The sequence below is a fragment of the Silene latifolia genome, chromosome 11, assembly GCF_048544455.1.
Source record: "Silene latifolia isolate original U9 population chromosome 11, ASM4854445v1, whole genome shotgun sequence".
Lineage (NCBI taxonomy): Eukaryota > Viridiplantae > Streptophyta > Magnoliopsida > Caryophyllales > Caryophyllaceae > Silene > Silene latifolia.
The window spans coordinates 99,406,533-99,430,826 of NC_133536.1; the positions used below are offsets into that span (position 1 = coordinate 99,406,533).

The 24,294-nt window shown below is 37.0% G+C and overlaps 1 non-coding gene across 1 annotated transcript; it reads left to right on the forward strand.

The window, feature by feature from the left end:
* The first annotated feature begins 23,226 nt into the window (after nucleotides 1–23,226).
* On the forward strand, nucleotides 23,227–23,333 carry LOC141615570 (small nucleolar RNA R71). The gene has a single exon (XR_012529986.1). It is a non-coding gene; the product is annotated as a small nucleolar RNA R71 (small nucleolar RNA).
* Nucleotides 23,334–24,294: the final 961 nt, after the last annotated feature.

Sequence of the window (24,294 nt, forward strand, 5' to 3'; positions counted from 1 at the left end):
GAACCTAACAAGTGGTATCAGAGCATAGGATGTTGCATGCATAATCGGTTTGGTTTTTCCGAGTTAAATGTAACTTAATTAAAACTAGAAATTTGTGATTTATAAGAGTAAGTCGCGAAATCATTATGCCTATTATATATTCTGGTCCTAAAATGTTTTTAGGTCATTTTTATGATTTATGATAATTTATTGCTCATTTTAATGATTTTTAGTGAAATAATTACATTTTTATGAGTAAAATGAACTTTTATTCACTAAAATAAGTTAACCTTAACTATTGGCCGTGATTTTATAATATGACCTCACATGAATATTTTATATTTTCTGTGTAAAATTTCATATTAATGTGATTAATATTTCATGATTTATGAGTTTTATGTGATAAAAATGGCATAAATGGAGGTTAAATGACTAAAAATGGTTAAACTTAGTCTCTGACCTTGAAACTTTTATATGACCTCACATGAATATTTTACAAATTTTATGTAAAATCTCGTATTAATTTGATTAATTTTGCATGATTTATGATTTTTATGAGATAAAAATGGATTAAAAGGAGGTAAAATGGTTAAATATAGTTAAACTTCGAAATGGGCCATAGGATTTTAATATGTTGTCACATGCATGATTTACACACTGTATGTAAATTTTGAAATGAAATGATTTCATTTAGCATGATTTATGATTTTTTAGAGTAAAAATGGCATAAATAGTGACTATTTTGGCATAAATAGCTAAAACGAATTACATGGCATGATAAAATTATTTTTGATTGCATAAATATCCCACTTATTAGATCTAAAGTTTTAAAATTGATTGGATTAATTTTTGGATACTTTTTTATGTGATAAAACCGATAAATTACAACAATATTTTTCTCGAAATTCAAAAATTTTAACCATAATTTTTTATATTATGAGTGTCATGGAATTATTCCAGAATGTTCAAAAATTTAAAATTCAAATTTTTAAATTATTGTAATTTAATTTGAATTTATTTCATAAATGTTATGATTTTAAGGTAAAAAATGAGCATAAAATTATATCAAGTTGAATTATTGTCAAAAATTGAGTGATGACTAATTTTTAAGTCCTAAGAGTGTGAGGATAATTAACTTGAGCTTAAATTTGATTTAGGTATTGATTTGTGATATTAAGAAGTTATTATCACGCATTTCCATAAAACCGGGTTATATAATTGATATAAGTTAAAATAGGGCGATTTGGAACATAATTTGGCATGATTGACACATATCATAATGCTGCATATTTCAATTGTTGAATGTCTTTTTATTTATATAATTTTGAATTATGTAATTTTATCTTAGTATGGCCTTAGTTTTAATCGATATTACCCGTAATGAAAGGGAATATTGATTCGGTTGTAATTTAATGTGATCTCGTATCACTTTTATTTTTACTAGTTTTTCCATATTACAAATGTATAATAGGAATAGCTTTGTATTTTTATTATTGTTTGTAATCATGGAGTTTTCTCAAGACGGTGCCATTCGGAAAGGCGTTCCGACGAAGACGGTGTTCTTGGGAGGCGTGCCACTTGAAGATTGAAGGGACCAAAGGAGTTGGTTTCCGAATATGTAATAGATTATTTGATTTTCTATTTTAGGAAGACCATACTAGGAATTTATTATTATTGCTTTGCATTTCTTTTAATATGTTGCATGCATTGCCAAATCGCCATAACGAGTCATCGATCGTGTCAATTATAATTATCGTAGTTCACCGCTTTAGTTCCCTTAAAACGTGATAGATAATAAATTGACAAGACCTCTCACTAAATAATAATTGAGAATTAGCCTTACCAAATAGTAGAAACCATGAGTCTCAATTTCATAAGGAAGTAGGCTCGGCTCACTGGGGTACTAAACTTGTTACGTTGGGTAGGTGGGTAACAAAATGTTATTACATCGAAATTTGGATTGAGCTCAACGGAAGTATTCGTGACCGTAGTCGCATGTGTTCCGGGCTTAAGATAAAGATTAAAGTAATTTTTATCGACCGAGAGTTCTAGAAGTAGAATCGATTAAAGAGTTAATCCACCGAGGTATATTGATAAGGGTTGAATCGGCTCACCGTGCCCGAATTGTAATGAATTTGGATCTCGGAATCATTTATAATAGTTGGGTAGAGGTCACTATATAAATGCTTAAAACTTGTTTAAAACGTTTACAAGTATTACGAAATAATAAATGTTAATTGTTTCTTTTCATCTCGGTTTTTGTAGTTATTTATTTGCAATGGATTCATCTAATAATCCTACACCGATCACCATTAATTCATGGCTCCAATCATTCAATGAAAAATGCTCCTCGTATGACGTTGACCCGATTAGAGAACTACGCTTTGGCATTGGTGAGGATGGAAATCTTTGTCTTTTTACTACTTCTACACCTCCCACTCCCATACTCATGCCCACCACATCCTTGGTAAGAGAATCATATGAGGATAATCTCACAAATTCCAAGGTATCCTTGTTTGATGAAGCAAGGAGAAACATCAAATTGAGTGGGAGTTCTAGCAGGAGTGCCCTTGCAACCAAAAGGGGTAATAGTATTAATAAAGGAAAGGCAAAGAAGTGTAAGAAACCCAAATTCGATTGTGAATCGGAAGTTGATAGTGAGACTACCACAACCAAAACCAAGAATGGTGCCCATTCCTACCATGAATGTCATTATTGTAATGTCATGGGCCATTGGAAGCGTAATTGCCCCAAGTATTTGTAAGATATAAATGTTGGACTTATCACTCCAAGTGGGACTTGGAAATGTGGAAAAGCTAAAGAAGAGTGATGTAGATCTGTGACAAGAAAATGGAGCTAGGGTAGCCGCCATTTCAAGAGGGACTTATGTACTTGTTTTAGCTAATAGGTTTGAGTTGTAATCTACATAATTGTTATTATGTACCCATTTTGTCTAAAAACATTATTACCATTTCTATGTTAGACATAGAAGGATTGTTCTTTTGCAATAAAAAACAATTGTTGTATTTTGTTGAAATGACTTGACCATGCGCCAAGCCACTTCTATTAATGGTATTTATGTTTTAGACAACTTCAACTCAACCAAAGACATCTATAACATACAATCCAAAAGACTCATAACAAGTAATTCAAATGATTTGTACATTTGGCCTTTTACGATTAGGTTACATAAGTGAGAAACGCATTAAATGCTAGTGTCGACTAGAATTATTGGACCATTTGATTTTCAATCATATGGAATATACGAATCTTGTCTCCTTCGCAAAATGATTTGTACTCCCTTTAGTGGTAAAGGAACACGAGCAAGTGATTTGTTAGGACTAATACATGTCAATGTATGTGTTCCAATGATCATCACCACAAGGAGAATTTATGACTACTTCGTCACTTTTACCAATGATTTAAGTAGATATGGGTATGTTTACTTAATCAAAAAAAAAGTGAAGCATTTGAGAAATTTAAAGAATTTCTAAAATGAAGTAGAGAACCAATTGTACAAAAGGAATTAAAGCATTATGATCCGATCGTGGTGGCAAAGATCTAAGTAATGAATTTGATTTATTATATATGGATTATGACCTTGTGTCACTACCCATAAGATCAAACTAACATGAGTCAAGTTGAGTTGTTGAACTCACCTTTAGGGATTTTTATTTTAATCTGGAGGGTCAACCTGGAGATACCTAAAATAGAGAGTCTATTTAACAGATGACATGGATAAGACTCGCATATTATATGAATCAAGCTGCCATGATAGAGATGGTCTTTTATGAGCTAATGCGTCAGTCTAAAGAAACTTCTAATACTCCACCATATATATGTTTGTAACTCACAAAGATATCTCTTAAGAAGATAGAGGTATTTCTAAGAGATAGAGTGGGAGTAGATTAGATCGTCACAAACATGTCTTATAGTTAATGTGTTACTTTGTGAAAGTAATGGAACTATAATCTATAAAGATAGAATGGGAGTATAGCTCAGTGGGAGTTTAGCACACATCTCTTGTTGTTAAAATGTTACTTTTTGAAAGTAATGGAATTATGACCTATTGAATGATCTATTGCGAGTAGTCCCAATATCGACCTTGTCGCATAATAGCCATAGCATTAAAATCTCAAGAGTAGATTTACTTTAAGGCGAGGGTCTCTTTAAAATAAATAGAGCTTTAGAGTACCTAAATGCATAGATTGACATGAAGATGTTGATCAAGATAAATCATGTCAGGAATTGCCACATTTCATTTTGATGAAGAATGGCAAATGACATTAATGATTCGCTTTTCTAAAATGGGAATTTAGAAAAGGATGTGTATGGAACACAATACCTTAGATGAAGATCTAAGGAATCCTAACATATTATGCAAAGCTTTCTTAAGTGATCCTATAATGGTCTTAAGCAAGCATCAAAGGATTATACTTTTCGTTCATGTGATAATTGAGAATGGTTTCATTCACATGATTGAAGAATCATGATTATACATGAAGTTAAGTGAGAGCTAGAATTATTTTCCCATGTCTTATATGTTGAAGACATATTAGTTACTGAGAATAACGTACCAATGCTCTCTTCTGTAAAAGAGTGATTGGGAGACTAGGAAAAGGTATTATTCGAGATTTCCAAATCTATGTGTTGAATTTGAGAGAATATTGGCATAGAGTCGAGAGTCTTATGGTGATATGATCTTTCATATCTGTTTAACATCAACAAGGTTGAGAAGGTTGTTCATGGTGATGAAAGTGGAATTACTATGATAGATTCATAGTCATGCACTGAACCTAAATAAGTTGTTGATCGCATGAAATCGATTGCTAATGTTTTCGCCATTAGAACGATCATGTATGTCAATAAATGCACACGCCGTGATGATTCATATGCTTGGAGCATAATAAGTCAATAACAAGTTAATTCATAAGATGGTCTTGTGAAAGCCTTAAAGAACATCCTTTGAGATTCTTGAGAAGAATTAAGGATTCGTTCATCTGTTTGGATGATATACTAAGTTATGTGTTGAAGGGTTGCACAAACTTTAGTTTCCAAACCGAAAAGGATTTATCGAAATCCTAAGCTGTTTTTATTGACTTAGGAGTAAGAGACTAGAGAAGTGTTTTAGTTTCGTACATTGCAAATTCTACAAAAGGAATCTAAGTAAATTGTGATAAAATGGTCAACGTAGGGAATGAGAGTAGATTCCTCTACCAAAGACTTTATCACAAGTTATGTGATAACAGTGGGAGCATCTTTCAAGTTAAAGAGCCCAAATCTAGTAAGAAGACTAGACATATACTTAGATAATGTCATGTTATAAGAAATAACATTGAATAGAAGGAAATGGCAATTCTTGGATACATGGTATATCCACTTGTCAAGCTTTTATTACATTTCAACTAGTGTAAAAGGTACACTATAGATGATAAGATATGAAGTAGTAATAGAGTATTAACTATTCATATATGATAATCGCATTTATCGTTTGAGTTTTATTAAACTCACCCATTACTTTGTTAAATCCAAATGGGTTGTAGAGAAAAATTGAACCCCATTAAAGTGAACTGGATTGACATAGTATTCGCCCCTAGTTGCTTAAAGGAGGTGACGTCTCGAAGTGACTAGAGTGTGATGCGATTGATGGCAAGTTCAAGTTCCATAGAGTCATATGGGATGACTAGTTGATCACATAGACAGACTGTATGGGACACTCTGTCGGGCAGTGACCGCTTATAGAGTTCTGGTAATTCATAAAGCCTGGTCGTGGCAAGAGCTGCTATAGTATTCTTATGAGTCAATTCTTTTGACTAAAGACTATTCGCCCAAGTTGGCACAAATTTCTGAATGGCTTTGATTTATGCTCTACGACTATCGTAACTGATGTCAAATGGGTATATTTTGGGTTATGATGAACTCTGGCTGAACGAAGGGAATAGTGCGATAGGAATTGTCCACCCCCTTCTCAGGGTTGTTTGAAATCTCTAGGCCACTCGAGGAGTAGTGAACTGAAAATGCGTGGCCACGCTCGGAAGGTATCTACGGTAGATAATTCCGGTCAAACGGTTACTCTCCAGATCGAGGAAACCACTCAAGATATGATCAGATGCAAGTACGACCTGCGAGACACCATGCATTGAATGGGAGATTGTAATAGGACAAGAGAATTGGTGACGCACACTTGTCTCGGACAAGTGGGAGATTGTTGGAATATGTGTCCTCAACAATAGTGCGATCACATGATTTAATATCATAATTAAATCTCATAATAAGAATACGAAGGGGATGATAAATTAAATAGTCAACTGATCAACATTAATCGGTAACGATTGGCTTGCTAGAGTTTGACGTTACTTTCGTATGACGGTGGTGGTCAGTTGATCCCTTAAGGTTACACCTAAAGGATGATGCCCTTATCTGTAAAGTTGATTAATTGTATGACGATACAAGTTAATCAATTCCTTAAAATTGAACAATTCAATTTTGAAAGAGAATATTTAATATCTTATTGTAATTGGATTAAATAAAATTTATTTTAGTAATTGAAATACTTTAATACTAAAATCGATTATTCTTTGTGAAACAATTGAGATAAGAATGAATGGTTAATTATAATTACAATATGTTGTGAATTATAATTATATGATTTATTTTATTTATGTGATCAAGTATCACTAGTCAATTTGTTATATGTAATTTAATTAATTTATAAAATGATATTTATTTAATAAATATGCATTAAATTAATTAATAACATGTATCATACTACATGTGACATATTGTGTGACAAATGACAAATTCACAAAATAAAATGGAGGTCCGCATAAGGTGTCAAAACCGGTTTTATGGTAGGTTTTTAGGGTTTTGAGGTTTATTGTTTTTAATTGTTAAAAACATCATCATAACCCAAAAACCTATAAAGCTAGTCTAGATTTTGGGTAAGATAAAATATAAGAAAGGCAAATGCATGCATTGGCTTGGCTCTACCCTACACCCCCACCGGTTTTCCCCATTCTCTTTTGAAGAGATTTGTTCTCTTATTTTGCTCATTCATACACATGCAAAATCTCTCTAATATATTCATCTCTCTTCCTCCAAAAACTTGAGAAGTTTTGATTAAAATTGTTCAATGATATTACTAATATTATTAATGTAATATATGAGTATTAGTAATCAATTTTAAGTTAGACTACTAAACAAATATCTAGCAAATATTATTTAGTAGAGATAAGGGCTAATCTTGGGTGCAATCAAGAGGAGAATCTCTACATTGAGATTTTGGAGGATCATCCTAATACTCATCATAGCTCAAGAACAAGTGAAGGTAGGAGACCTTACTTGTGCCCATAAATCCGAAAATAACAATGTAAGAATCATTGTGTTCTCATTTTATTCTTTATTTTGTTATGCATGCACTAGATCTAAAGAACACATAATCAAGAAGTTAATTAGTTCTTTATTAGAAGAGTCTAATAATAGGTATATGAACCTAACAAGTTGTATCAGAGCATATGATGTTGCATGCATAATCGGTTTGGTTTTTCCGAGTTAAATGTAACTTAATTAAAACTAGAAATTTGTGATTTATAAGAGTAAGTCACGAAATCATGATGCATGTTATATATTCTGGTCCTAAAATATTTTTAGGTCATTTTTATGATTTATGGTAATTTATTGCTCATTTTAATGATTTTTAGTGAAATAATTACATTTTAATGTAAAATGAACTTTTATTCACTAAAATAAGTTAACCTTCACTATTGGCCGTAATTTTTTTAGTATGACCTGACATGATTATTTTATTTTTTGTATGTAAAATATTAGTCAAGGCTTTTCAAGTTTTATAGCGGTGCTTAGGACGCGCCATTATCAGTCAAGCCTTTTTAAGTTTTCTTTGACGGTGTTTCGACACACCCTTATCAATGCTTTCTACCCACCGAGAGTTCATGACAGCTGATTGCACCTCTCGCGAGATGCAATTTGTTTGGAAGCAGACATAAGCAGATTTCCCAAGAAATGATTCAATCTAGACAGAATCATAACATATTCCCCGACAAGAGTTCGCTTGAGACCGACGCAAGCAGATTCCCCCACCAGTTTCTACCGACGTCCTGCTGTCCTCAATATTATTTGTTTCCTCATGGAATTTGGCAAAGGTGTCGTTCTCCAGAAGTTCTCATATCCACATACCCTTAGGTCGCCTTCTCATCGATGTTTTCCTTTAGGGCCCCACACCCTAGCACAATCCTTATATATGTCTTAGGTCTTAACCTTAGCTCCTACGCTTACCTTAGCTCCCACGCACCACCGAAAACATCTTGGGAAAGAAGTCTCAGGTATGATTTCTTCTTATGGCTGGCGAGCCTCATTACGTAGTCTAATAGACTTTAAACGACCCTCCCCGATAGTCGACAGACTCTAAAATGTTCCCGACGACAGGTCCTTGGCTCAGACCCCTTGAGCCGCCTCGCGTCGCCATTATCGTCAGGTTGTAATCTTCGATTGACCTGATGGCTATACATTGACTTTTGCCTTATCCAAGCCTCCGTCAAAGTGAGGGCTCTGTAGATACCTCATTTCTACACCTTCCGCCAACCACCCAGTGATGATTGGGCCGCATGTTTGGTATGCGGAACGATTTATGACAGTCCGTAAGTTTATCATCAAGTGATAGCTCAAATACTTGTGTCTACCCCGTGGTCATCATCTACGCGCCTGTACGGTCGTTTTGACAGTAATTAGAGTTCATTTGGAGTCCGGGTCAAAAACCGCTTCATTTTCTAAAAAACCATTTAAAATGCCGAGTCGGAATGTCCTAGAATATTCCGGATATTTATTCCATAAATTAATTTTATATCTTTTGGTAAAATATATCCCATAAAGCTTATTTTACGAAATAAGGAAGAAGAGATCCACCGCAATTCCCTAAAAGAAACGTGGAATTCTTTCTTCCGTAGGAGGAAACCTCTAGGGAAATGACGCAGCAGATGCTGCGCCTCTTCGAAGGATCGCAGCAGCTGCTGCGCCTCTTCCCCAGCTCGTTTCTGCCTATTTTCAGATTTTTCCGTGATTTCTTTCCAAAGTTTGAGTCATTCCAAAACTCTCCATATTTTTTAGTATAAATAGGGACCTTCGTTCCACATATTTTTTACGCGAGTGTCCGCCCTTCTCTTCTCCCTTTGCATTCTAAGACCGTGCTCTAAGATTTCGACGCCTACGTGCTTGATCAATCGACCACGTAAGCTCAGATCATTCTGAGTTCCAGTCACATTCATGACCGACCAATTTGACCGTTACACATCAATCAACTTAATCTAAATCCTCTAACGAGGGCACTTTCTACATACATTCGAGACGAGCAATCACTATACATTAACTTAGTTAATCTCGTTTCGTCAAACATGTAAGTCTGAGGGTGTAAATCCCATCTTTTTATTGTATTTTATTTTTGTACCAATCATTGTAAGATTTACGTCAAAAGTATGCTTAAAACCGACTTCTAAAACCCTATTATTAAACCGTTTTTACGGATCAACAGCAAACAGACGTCGAGAAGAAACGCAGCAACAGCTGCGCCTCTTCCATAGGCTGCCGCTGTTTTTGCTCTTCTTCTTCTTCCTCAGTTTCGTGATGATTTCGTTCCTTTTATTTTAATTTCTTATTTTCTTTCCCTCCTTCATACATAATAAATTTTAAATACATTCTTAATAATTATCATGTTTTATTTACGGTTTAAATCCCTTATAATTAATATTTGTGGGTTTTCGCCATTAAATCAAACCCGAATTTTTAGAGACTCGATTCATTCATATCGAGTTTCTGGAGTTCGACTTTTGTACATGTTTCTATTGTATATTTCCAGTTTATCATGCCTTTCAAGTTCTTTCACACTCGTTTCCGTCTTCATGTATAAACCTAGTTCGTTTTAACTCGTTTCTGACTCGTTTCGATCCGTTAAACTCGTGTTTATTGCTTTCATGATGGTTTTATATGTAATTAACATGTTAAATCACTTTCACTCGAGTCAAAAATTGATAATCAATCATTAAACACACCAACGAATGATAACTACCCGTAGTTCTGACTTCACAGCCGGAGCTCACCTCAGGAACAGACGCAGTGATAGTTGCGCCTCTTCCAAGGGACGCAGCAATGTTGCGCCTATTCCGGGATGAATTATGTCTCTGAATTTCCGTTCTTGCTTTGACTTAATATTAATTATGTAATTAATTGACTATTAGCCGTAATACCACCCTTAATCTGTCCATATTTTTCCATCTTATTTATCTTCCTTTATTTTTCTCAAATTGTCCGTCTTAAGTGTATTTTTGACGTAAATCAATTAAATCATTGTAATTTATTGTAATTTGTTACCGTCATTTTATTTATTGTATTTTATTATGGATGATGTATTTATTTGTTTTTCACATGTAATTAATTCTAAACTCTGATTCGACATTAATGAGTGCTAATTATTTGTTCACCGACGTAGTTAATTTTCACATGTTAGGATTAAAACGTTTGGTGTTGCATTGCATGCATACAATCGACAGCATATCCAATACGAACGATTTCCCTAATCATTAGTAGAGGCCGCTATCGAGGCGGGCGGGATTAGGTGTTCAGTAAAAGAGCTTCCTAATACGTACCCTCACCCCTTACTCCAGATCTTTGTGAACATCCGTGTTCATTGGCATCCACGAGAGTCATTCTAGACATAGAATGCTAAGGGTAACGAGTTCTTAGTGTTCATGTCACTACTTTGTGTCTAAACATGACACGAGGTATTCGAACGGTTCCAATTTCCCATAAAAATTGGTGGCGACTCCACAAATGCAAACGCTTGTTCCAAAGCGCCCCCGTGGCCCATGTCCACACGGGTATAACTTCGGATTCATTACCTTGATTTGGATTCAATGTTATAGTAACATCATCTATAACATTGGATTGGGAATCCTTATCTTGAGACAATGTTATAGTATCATCAACTATAACTTTAGTTTTCTTCTTTTTGTCTTTTGAAGAATGATCAATCACATCATTTATTCCTTCAATCTCATTGTCCTCAGTTTCCAATTCTGGAGGATCATTTCTGGAAAGACGAAAATCGGGTTCATCCATTCCTCATCCTGTAAGGGCTTATCAAACACATTATCTTCATCAAAAATAACGTGAATACTTTCTTCAATACAAAGTGTTCTTTTTTGAAGACTTTATAAGCCTTGCTATGATCCGAATAGACTATAAAAATAGCCTCATCACTTCTAGGGTCGAACATACTTAACCTATTTTTGCCATTTTTATGAGCAAAACACTTACTCCCAAATCAACGAAGATGAGAGATATTAGGTTTACGACCTCTTAGAAGTTCATAATGGGTTTTCTTTAGGATAGGTCTTATCATAGCACGATTATGAATATAACATGAAGTACTAATAGCTTCAGCCCAAAAATTACGAGGTAGACCACTACACCAAAGCATTGTATGAGCCATATCTTCTAGTGTTCTATTCATACGTTCAACCACACCGTTTTGTTGAGGAGTTCGTGGTGCAGAAAAGTTATGTCCTACACCATTCACTCTACAATATTCTATAAAGACTTGATTATCAAATTCGGTGCCATGATCCGTACGAAGAAAAAAAATATTAGTCTTATATTTATTTTGAACAAGTTTCATAAGACAAACGAACTCATCAAGAGTCTCATCTTTTGAATGAAGAAAGATAGGCCATACATACCTTGAGTAGTCATCTACGAGAACAAAGACGTACCTGGATCCTCCTCTACTTCTTATCTTCATAAGACAACATAAGTCCATGTTTATCAATTCCAAGGCTTGATTCGTGCTTACCACTCTTTTAGGCTTAAACGATGATCTTACATATTTGCATCGAGCTCAAGTGTCACACATCTTTTCTTGATCGAACCTGATTTTAGGTAGTCCTTCAACCAAGTCCATCTCTTGAGTTTACTCAAAATTGGTGAGCTAATGTGACCAAAACGCTTGTGCCACAAACAAGGATCATCAAGTGTAACTTTCATGCACGAAAAAGAGTTAGTAGGCACAGCATTTAAATCTACTATATACACATTCCTTTTCCTATGGTCTTCAAGAATAATATTACTTGTACCTTCAATTATAATGCGACAAACATCTGTATGAAAGATAACCTTGTTACCTTTGTCGCATAGTTGAGAATATGTAAGTAGATTATGCTTGAGACCATCCACTAGATAAACATCACTGATTGCGTGTGATTTAGAAATTCCAACTTTACCCACACCAATCACTTTACCCTTCTTGTTGTCCCCAAAAGTCACCTTCCTCCATTGAAAGGTTTGAGTGGAAGAAACAAATTCTCATCTCCAGTCATGTGTCTTGAGCATCCACTGTCAAGATACCATTGATTGTTTTCTTTCACCATTACCTGCAAAAGGATTAGATACAGTTTTTAGGTGCCCAAGCTAAGTTGGGTCCTTTATGGTTGATTACTCTATATACTAAATCCTTTCGTACCCAAACTTGTCTAGTAATCATATTTCTAAGCTTTGGGTAGTTTTGTTTAGGAGGAGATCTAGGTCTAGGGGATTCCCTGGGTTTCACATATCCAGTCTTCTTGTGTTTAGGTCTGCTCTGTTTAGGTTGACAAGGAGTTTGTGAAGTGCTAGGCTTTTTGGTGTAATCAAAGACCATGTCGTAGAACCAACGAAAGTTATTGTTCCTTTCTTCATTAGGTTCATCTATGGGGGATTCATCATCCTCGACTGTTGTGTCAACCGTTTTAACAAATTCGGTATTTTTCCGTATATCATGTGCTCGTTTGACACAATTGTCTTGTATGTGACCCGTTTGACCACAATAATTGCAAATCAAATATTTAGGAAGATCAGCACAATTTCTTTTTCTGAAATCGTGATCAGAAGGTGTTGATTTGCATTTAGAGTGGTCTTTACGGCTGTAGCACTCATGTCCTAAACCCATCTTCATATTATTGTCAGATTGTTCGGTTAGGAAGTTTAGGACTTTTGTGCTACCTTCCCACTTGTCATGGACTTTCCTTGCATGTAGGAGTAAATCCTTTAGGGTTTTAATCTCCTTAAGACATTTCGTGTGATCTACGTCATTATCTTTCTTGAAATTGTCACGAAAGTCTTGGAACCTTTTGTTAAGAATAAATACAACATCTGAGTGTTGTTTCTTAACATTGATCATGTTAGCTTTAGATTCTTTCAATTGCTTTGTGAGAGAATCTATTTCTTTCTTTTGGTCTAAAATCACTGCTTCATTAGATGTGATTTTAGTCTCTAAAAGTTCTTTGGCTTTTCTAAGTTCTAAAGTTATAGCTTCACTAGCTATAACTTTGGCTTGAAGGTGCGAAGTTATAGCTTCATTAGCCATAACTTTAGATTCTAATTCCTTCTTTTCAGCATTAGCAATATCTAATGTTGTAGCTTTATTAGCTGTAACTTTAGATTTTAACTTCTTAGCTTTTGCCTTTAGAATGTGATTCTCCTCAGCAATATCAAGAATCTGTTCTTTTAAATCCTTAAGTTTCATATCCTGTTCATGACATTTATCGAGGGATTGCTCAAAAAATTCAATTAGGGCATTTTTAGATAGTTTCTTAACACGTTTTTTGAGTTCAAGATAACTAACCTCATCATGGTCATCTTCATCTGATTCTCTTAGAAGGCAGTAGTTTGAGTGAGAATCCGTGCTATCCTCGTCGCTGTCAGAGATTAGGTCAACACTAACGCTGCTGAGACAAATATTTGCTACTTCGTCTTCCTCAGATCCTTCATCATGTTCTGAGTCAAGATCTCCCCAACACGAAGCCATCATTACTTGTTTGAACTCCTTCTTTGTCTTTTCGCGTTTTTCCTTGTCTTTAATTTTCTCCCATGTGGGACAATTCTTGATCAAGTGATCAGATTCTCCACACTTGAAACAACCTCTGTTAGCAAAAGACGATTTTGATTCTGTTGCTTTCTTATTAAAATACTTATTGCTGTTAGCAGAAGATTTTGCTTGCTTGTTTCGAAAGATTCTATTTTTAAAACGACGAGCAAACAATACAGTCTCATCCTCTATGTCGGAGCTGACATTCTCGCTTGCCAAAGCCATGTTTTTACCTCAACTCGGTTCTGCTTCATCAGCATTTAGAGTGAGCTCATGGCCCATGGGAGCACCAATGAGTTCTTGATAGGATAGGTTCTCAAGATCTCGCGATTCCTCCATTGCTGTGACCTTGGCACGCCACTTTTTAGTTAGGCTCCTAAGAACCTTTCTTGCAATGTCCTCGGTGTTGAACTTTCTTCCCAGGTTTTTCAATTCGTTTATGATGCTTGAAAAACGTGCGGACATTATATCCAAGGACTCATTTGGCTCCATACTGAATAGCTCATATTTCTGCATTAACAGATCTATGCGGTGTTTCCAAACAATGGAAGTACCTTCATACGCTAGTTCGAGGCCGTCCCATATTTCCTTGGCCGTTGAGCATGAACAGAAGCGATCGAATTCTGTAGTAGTCATGCCGTTCTACAATAGACTTATAGCTTTAGAATTCTTTTCGGCCTTCTTGTAGTCAGCCTCGACATAATCCTCTTCCTTTTTCTAGTAGGTAGTGCCTTCGGCGGATGCAACCAAAATTTTATACGGTCCGTTTTGGATAATCCTCCAACACTCCTAATCATGACCTTTCACATAGTGAGTCATCATGTTCTTCCATAACCCATAATTCTTCCCATCAAAGACGTGACACTTAAGGTATTTGGAATCTGATCGATGCCATTTGGTGTTCACAATTAAGCATATGTGGTCGTTGGTCAATGGTCGATACAAAACACAATTTATACTTCACAAACAACTCTACAATTAGTAAAGGGGTAAGTAAAGGTCGGATCCCAAGGGACGGGTATTGAAAACGAAGATTTCTATTGCTACTAGGGGTGTCTAGGGGTGTCACAAGTTGGGTTGATGTAGAAGGTTACTAAACTAAAATAGCAATGAAAATAAGCTAACAAGGTAAATGAAATAAGGGTGTAAACAATTGATTAAAAGCACTAGGGTGTCATGGGTTTATAGGGGATTCATGGGATATGATCATACAAACATGTTCTCAAATTATAAGCAAGCAATTATTGTTGTGATGGATCGAGTTGGGTTATATCTTACGATCCTAGGAAAGTTTGGGTCCCGGAGCCGAATCACATAGATTGTACAACACCTACAAGTCGACTTAATCTTTCCTACTTAACACATGCATGGTCTAACAAGACTCGAGTTGGGTTATGTCTTACAAGTCAAGTTGAAGAGATAGTAGATGATAATAAATGCAAGGATTCATAGGCTTAGCATTTCATCAAACATAACATGTGCATGTATTAAGATCAAAACAAGCAAGCAAATAAGATATGAAAGCATATTGATTTAAGCATGAATCATCCCCATGTTGGTTTCCCCTAATCACCCATTAAACCCTAGCTAAGAGACTACTCACTCATTATCATATTGATCATGCTAGAAAGGTTGTCAATCATACTAACATAATGAAACATGATGAATAAATGAAAGTAATTAGCAATAATTAAAAAGGGATTAAGAGATTATACCTACTAATGATTCCAATAATAAAGCAAGAATAATAGAAGTACTTGAATCCTAGATTGAGAGGTTGTCAATCTCCCAATAATAACCCAAATAATCTTCAATTACCCAAAATAAAGTAAGAACAAGAGAGAGATTAAAGAACTAAAACTTGGATTAAAACTTGATTAATATTTGATTACAATATTGAAGAGAGATTTTATTGATATTAACTACACTAATTATTGATAAGAAGAACATGCTCCTCTAATTAGACTAATGGGGTATTTATAGTGAAAATTAGGGAGGATGCATTAGGGTTAACTAAGGGTTAAACTAGTAATTACACTTTTAAGTTGAGCAAGGAGACTCCGGTATTCAATGAGAGAAGGGCGTCTCCATTTTGTAACTTGAAGGACGAAACCGTCTTTGTCTTGTGATCCGAGCGGATGGAGGTCGAGACGGACGGATGGGGCATGGACGATCCGAGCGGATGGAGGCGTAAGACGCTCGGATTGGGCCTGGGGATCCGAGCGGATCTCGGGTAAGGACGCTCGGATTGAGTGGGCGGACGGACGGATCATGGATGATCCGTTCGGATTCTTCTACAGCGTCATTCCTTCTTCTTTTCTTCCCTTTTCTTCATAGAATCCTTGGGGATTTCCTTGGGGACTCAAGGATCCTTTCTCAACATTGATCTTCTACTTAGCTATGTACAAAGGCCTTCTAGTCTTGTCTCTCCTTGATGCTTGGTCATTGAATACGATCCATTTAGCCTTGTTTTGCCATGAAAATGCAAGATTCTTACTCCTTTCCTACCAAGGGATCAAAATCTCAAAGAATATGCAAAACAAAGATCTAAAGATAAGAAATGACCCAAATAGGCACTAAAAAGCATAGAAACAATGGTAATTCGGGGGCTAAATATGCGCCAATTATGGTCGCATCAAATATCCCCAAACCGAACCTTTGCTCGTCCCGAGTAAAGAGGTGACAAAGACTAGGACCAATACTAACCTAACCTAATAATAATAGCCGATATGAGACAATTAGCGGGTCTCACTCCGCCCCTTCAACTCACAACAAGACAACCATGAGGTAGGATGCCTTCTTGCAAGGCAAGGTGGGTCTTGCCAAAATGGCGACACATCCAAACATTAAAGCACACAAAATCAAGTAATGGATGCATCTACAAAAGAATAGCCACTTTCCTCATCTAAGTGGCGGAAATTATCTACAAGGGAAGCAATTCAAGGGTACACAATCCTTCATAGATGCAATTTGTTCAAACTACTAAGCCTAGAAGGATACCAATAAATCACCTCCAAAATGTGTCAAGCTAGGGTACCTTTGTCCTCAATCGTTAAATGCTTTTGTCAAGAATATACTCCCTATGGTGTTAGAAACACTGGAGGATCGCGGAATTCCCCCTCTTGCCTAGACAAGAAGAAGGGTCGTCCCCTCTCTACCATGCACAAAAATGGATACGATGGATAAAGGGATCGATAGATATTTGAGTTTCACTTTGGGAGTTTGCTTTTGTTTTTGTTTTTCCCCCCAATTTCATTGGCATTTGACATTTGAGAACACTTTCTTTTTGCCATTTCTTTTTGATTTTTGGCATTTCAATACTTGACAACTTTTTTTGCATTTTCTTTTGAACATTTTCAAAGTCACCCCAATTAGTAACGAGGGTGCCTTGTATTTGAAGATTTAGGAGTTCTATTTTTGCTCCTCTTTTCATTTGATGCATTTTGCAAACTTTCTTTCATTTTTCATTTCATTGAACTCAAATTGATTTCTTTTTGTTTTTGTGCCCATTCCCTTTGATGACAAAAATGTGGTAGAACATGGATGAATGATAGAAGTATGCATGGTTTCAAGGGTCACCTTGGAATAAACGGTAGCCAAGGAGTTATCACACCACAAGGTACTCTTGACTAGGCCTTAATCCATGGGTCAAAGGATACTAGCATGACACATCCTAGGGTGTTTTACAAGTATTCTAACAAGCAAAGTCTTAAGAATAAAAAGCATCTACTAGGGCCTATATACACTTGTCAAGCTTCCCAAATAGACGGTTTCGCAAAATTTTCTAACATGCAACTACATGCCATGATGCAACTAACATATAAACATCCTAGTGCATATGATTCTACCAACTAGTATGACAAATAAACTAAATGCAAGTCCTAAGTTCACATTGTTTTACCGCATTAATCAAAATAAAGCCACATAGTCATTAACATAAAGAGGAAAAAGGAGATTGGAAAGATCATACCATGCGGTCTTCAATATCCTCATGTCTCGGATGTGGCGTAGTCAATCAAAGTGAACAAGGATGAAACAAACACAATATACACAAGACAATATATACAAGGGAAATGAACTTGTTTTTGGATTTTTCAATTTTTAAATTTTTATGGTTTTTGAAATTTTTCAATTTTTATGGTTTTTGAATAGAAGTTAAGTGTTAGAATTCCCATCCCCACACTAATATGGGCATTGTCCTCAATGGCCAAAATGATGGAAATTATGCAAAGATGATGCATGATTTCTATGCTAAATGCAATTCTACACTAAGCTATACTACATGATGCATGGTTTTTGTTATGACGGAGAGGATAATTTAAATTACCTCCCGTTGCGTATGCATTAACTTCCCCAAACCAAGTAAGACACTATTGCTAATGTCAAAGCATGGGGAAGTTCATGCACACACTATGCTATGCATGAGACTAGATTGTCATTTTGGATTTTCAAAGATGGGAACAATAAAGAACACCTCAATGGAACCGAGGTGTGAGTCCTTTGATGTTGCTAGGACTAAACCAACAATGATCAAAATGAAAATAAAGTATAAAGAGATATAGACAAACCGTGGGAGAGTAGGAATCTCCAAGGCTAGTCTTCCATCATGCTACTATCACCATCACTTCCCTCATGAGAAGTGGTCTCATTGCCACTTTCCTTGGCACTTTCTTCATTGCTTTCCTCATCATCATCTTCACCATCTTCACCATCTTCACCATCCCTTTCTTCATCTCCACTTGCTTCTTCAATGTTATCATCAATCTCCTCATCATTTCCAACAACCTCATTGCCTTCCACCACATCCCTTGATGCACCCGGAAATAAGGCTTCTCTATCCGCCCAACTAGGCAAAGGACAAGATGGATCAAGGAGTCCTTGCCTAGCTAGATGTAGGAGGGGAGGATATTGAGCCAAATAAGCATTTTTCCGATCTTCATAAGCTTGCTTGTGCATGGCTTGCATTAGAAGAGTGACATAATCTTTTCCAATTTCAACTCCTTGCGGTTTGAACTCTTCATAATCAAAGGGGTAAGGTGGTACAACAATGGAAGAGGAGGGAGTTTCATGATCACCCTTTTGTTGTTGAATGATGTACTCGGCTTCTTTGGATAGGGGAAGTAAATAGTTGGTCCGGTGGACACTAAGACGGCAAATCTTTGCGGGTAAAGTGAATGAACGAGCCTCACTAGTAAGCCACCCATACTTGGTATCAAGGGGATTGTGAGCAACCCACTTAAACTTGTTAATCAAGGTGGACATATCAATAAGATGGCCACCATCCTTAGCCTTGTACTTGTTATCCTTATTGAAATTAGGATCAAAGTGCTTGGCTAGAACCGTGACAAGGCCGCCATTAACAATTACGGTTTGACCCTTCTTCCCACTATCTACATGAAGCCATCTATCAACCAATAGCCTCAAACAATTGTAAGGCTTGGTGTGAATTCTTCCAATATTCAAGGTTGATTCAAGGAGAATAAAATCGAGCCCCGTGAAATGATTGGTGTCTCTTCTAGCAATTATGGTATTTCCCACAACTTTGTGCCAAACTCTTATGCCCGGATGATGGACCAAGAGAGCACGACAAGCATGAAAATCTTCATATTTCTTCACGGAGATTGCCTCCCAAAGAGGCGCGGGATCGTACTTACCATATTGCTTATAGAATTTATGTGCATCGCTAAGACCCAAAATTGCACCCAATTAGGAAAGGAAATGCGTCTACTAGTGTTAGCTAGACGAAACTCAATATTTTCTCTATTCTCAACCTTTGTCACTTTTAAAGAACTTAAGAATTCCAAAACAAGGGAGGGGTATGTTACTTCTTTCATTTCAAACAATTTCTTCAAACCCATGGCATTGAAAAAGACTCTTGTTTGTTCAAGGACACCTAGCTTCTCTAAGGTTTTTTCACATATGAACTTGGTGGATTGAATTTGTTTCATAGCAAACTTGACAAATGAATTTCTATGGTCATCGGAGATGAAAGTTACCTCCGGATAATGCAAGAGTTGATTAATTACCGGAGTAGAAGGTGATGCTTCCATAGAAATTTCTTTGAGGTTGTTCCACTACCAAGCTTGGTGTTGACACCACCATTGCCAAAGCTTTCTTTGTTTGTAGAGCTTTTTGCCTTTGAGAGAGAGCCTTTGCTTTTGGTGCCTTTGTTGCTCCCTTTGTTCTTGCCATTTGATGAACAAACCAAGTAGAGAATCAAAAATCTTCAATTTGTAGAATGCCCAAATCGATTTTGAAAGTGAAAGGCTTTGCCTTTATGAGAGCAAAAATCGACTCAAAGGGTGAAGATTTTGTGCTTGGTTTTGATTTTTCTTGAAGATGGAGTGATTAATTTGATGTTTGAAGGATGATTTGATTTTGTTTTGGTGATTTTGTTGAGGGTTTTTGTGTTTGAGATGGAGAGGATGAGGGTTTTGGTGTTATGAGTAGTGTTTATGAATGAATGAATGAATGAATGAAGGTGGGGGGGGTATTTAAAGAAAACGAAAATCTCGAGGATGCAGGCACGATCCGTGCGGATTAGGCGCAATCCGCTCGGATTCTCAAGCTTCAAATTTTAAAAATCCCGCCTAAAGACGGGCGTCTCCTGGGGAAATCCGCTCGGATTTTTATTGAGGGACGGGCGTCTCTTGGGAAAATCCGGACGGATTCTCATCCAGAGATTTTTCTTGTTTTTCTTCAGCTTCAAGACGGGCGGATTTTACCGAGAGACGGACGGATCCGGGAGACGGGCGTCTTTCCGTAAATCCGCTCGGATTCCTTAACAGACAGAATTCTTCAATATTTGCACAGCCCAAGACGGGCGTCTCCTCGGTGGACGCTCGGATCCTCTGCAGACGGGCGGATTGTCAGAATCCGCTCGGATTGGGCCTTGATTACACGGATCCTTGCGCAAACCCATTCCTTAACATTCTTTCTTTCTTTCTTTCAAATCTTGTGTTCTTCATTGTGGGGGCACTACTAAGGCATGAATGGCCTAGGCAATTGCCATCCCCACACTAAGGTAAATCACTACACATCAATTAAAATCATTAGTCCCTCCCTCACTTCTCTCTTTTCATGACAATTATTTTGATCAAGGTAAATAAAATCCAAAAATGACAAAAATGCAATGCAAAAATTAAATGTAAGTTAGGGAGTTAGAAATATTTACAAGTGGTGGTTTAGGGAGGACTCCACCAAACTCTCATTCTTGATGAGATGTCAAGGAGGCATGTTCAAGGTGTTGTTGATGTTGCTCAACACCTCGAAGAAGTAATTAAAAGCTTGTTCATTGTTGTGGTAGAGGTCCTCAATAGACCGTGGCTCTTGTTGTTGATCATGATCGATGGCATGCCCAATGTAGGGATTAAAGATCCCTTCAAATTCGTCGTCCCAAAGACCACAAACTTCATTGAGTTGATCATTGAAAATCTCTTGCTTGGATGGAGACAACTCTCCCAATTTCTTCGTTTGGCCAATGAGGCCATCTTCTTCTTCCTTGGTTGATTTTGATGAGCTTTGCAAGCTCTCCTTTTCACAATTCACTTGCTCTTTGAATGGAGTATCTTCAACTTTCTTCTTCCATTGGAGTTCCGATTTCTTCTTTTCATCTTTGCGGCTATAATGATCAATCATGAAACATGGCTCATGCAAACGAGGAGCTCTCATGGTCTTGTCAAGATTAAAAGTTATGCTTTCATCTCCTACCTCTAGAGTGAGCTCTCCATGTTTCACATCAATTACCGCACCCGCGGTGTGTAGGAAAGGTCTTCCTAAGATGATTGGAATGTTGGAATCTTCCTCCATATCAACAATGACAAAGTCTACCGGAATGAAAAACTTCCCAATTCGCACGGGGACATCTTCCCATATCCCTAGCGGTGTCTTCGTCGATCTATCGGCCATTTGAAGAGTGATGTTGGTACATTTGAGCTCTCCCATTCCCAACCTTTTACTCACCGAGTACGGCATGACACTCACACTAGCCCCTAGATCACACAAGGCTTTGTTGATCGTTGTGTCGCCAATGGTACACGGTATTGAGAAGCTTCCGGATCCTTTAACTTTGGAGGTGAACTCCCTTGAAGAATTGCACTACTCACCTTAGTGAAGGCGATAGTCTCAAGTTTCCGGATTGACTTCTTCTTTGTGAGAATATCCTTCATGTACTTCGCATAGGCCGGAACGTGATTGATTAATTCCGTAAAAGGAATTGAGACTTCTAGGTTCTTTACAATTTCCATGAACTTTCCAAGTTGATCATCAAATTTGGGCTTGGCTTGACGACTTGGAAAAGGAAGTCTAATCACAATGGGCTCCTTTTCTTTGGTTTTGTCTTCATTTTTCTTTGAACTTTCTTCTTTTGATGATTCCCCTTCTTTGGGACCTTCCACCACAACTTCATTCTCACTAGCTCTCACAACTTCATTCTCAACTTGCTTCTTCGGGGCTTCATATCTTGTACCACTTCTCAAGTGAATGGCATCGACCGTTTCATGTCTAGGGGATTACCTTGAGGTGGTAATTGCCCTTTTTGTCTTGATGAGCTTGAAGATGCTAGTTGGGTCAATTGTGTTTCCAACATCTTGGTGTGAGCTAAAATGTTGTTGATGGTGGTATCCTTTGCTTGGCTATCCTTTTGCATTTGGGTGAAGAATTCTTGTTGATTTTTTTGCATTTGAAGGACCGCTTTTTGGACATCAAAACTTTGGTCATTGTGGTGATTGTATGGATTTTGATTTTGGTAGCCTTGGTTTTGATTGAAAAAGGGTCTTTGATTTTGATTTCTCATGGGTGGTGGAGTGTATGTAGTTTGAGGGTTTTGGACATTTTGGCTCTTGTATGAGAGATTTGGGTGGAACTTGGTGTTTTCATTGTAAAAATTTGAATAAGGGGTGCCACTTTTGTAAGCTTGGAAAGCATTGACTTGTTCGGTTGTTCCCCTACATTCACTTGAGTCATGGCCCAAGGTTCCACAATTCTCACATATCCCGCTTGGGATTGATGAGGATGCCGTCATGGCATTGACATGATGCTTTGATGATTTTGAGTTTTCCTCAAGCCTAGCCATAGCTTGTTCAAATTTCAAGTTGATTGTGTCAATGTGAGCACTAAGTTGAGCACCCAATTGAGTAACGGTGTCCACTTCATACTTTCCTCCTCTAGTAGCCTTGCGAGGCCTACTATATTGCGAATTATGGACCGCCATTTCCTCAATCTTGTTCCATGTTTGATTGTCATCAACTTCGGTGAACATTCCATTAGATCCCATATTGAGGATGTTCCTTGAATCTTCATATAAACCATTCCAAAATTGTTGCACTAAAAACCATTCGCTAAGTCCGTGGTGAGGACATGAGCGACAAACACCTTTGAACCGCTCCCAAGCTTCATACAAAGACTCTTCATCCCTTTGCTTAAAACTCGTGATTTGAGCTCTTAGCATATTGGTCTTCTCCGGTGGGTAAAATTTTTTGTAGAAAGCGAGAGCTAACTTCTTCCAAGAATCTATTCCAAGGGTGGCCTTATCAAGGCCCTTCAACCATTGCTTTGCGGTGCCGATTAACGAAAAAGGAAATAAGACCCATCTTATTTGGTCTTGAGTCACGCCCGTTTGAGAGATAGCTTCACAATAATCACAAAATGTTTCCATATGAGAATGAGGGTCCTCACTAGGCATTCCCCCGAATTGGCTTCTCTCAACTAGTTGGATGAAGGCGGACTTGGCAATAAAATTTCCGGTAAGATGTTGTGGGGTAGGAGTACCATTTGGTAGATCCTCCTCGGTGGGTATAGAGTGTGACGAGAATTTAGGCATTGTAGGTGGATTTTGTGTGGTATTGTTTAATGGGTTCTCTCCTCCTTCTATTGCGAAAGGATTGACAAACTCACTAGTGGGTTGAACAACTTCACCAACACCTCCCAAATTCCTCCTAACAAGTCTCCTATTATTCGTCAAGGTTCTTTCGATTTCACGGTCAAAAGGTAACAAATCTCTTTGTAACCTTCTAGACATGCAAAATATCAAACAACTAGAAAACAATTAGAACATTCCTTGAGGAGTTTTACTTCCCCAAGGTGAAAAAGACACAACTAAAAATAACAAAAGAAATCTAAAATCAATTAAACACCGTCCCCGGCAACGGCGCCATTTTTGATCGATGCCATTTGGTGTTCACAATTAAGCATATGTGGTCGTTGGTCAATGGTCGATACAAAACACAATTTATACTTCACAAACAACTCTACAATTAGTAAAGGGGTAAGTAAAGGTCGGATCCCAAGGGACGGGTATTGAAAACGAAGATTTCTATTGCTACTAGGGGTGTCTAGGGGTGTCACAAGTTGGGTTGATGTAGAAGGTTACTAAACTAAAATAGCAATGAAAATAAGCTAACAAGGTAAAT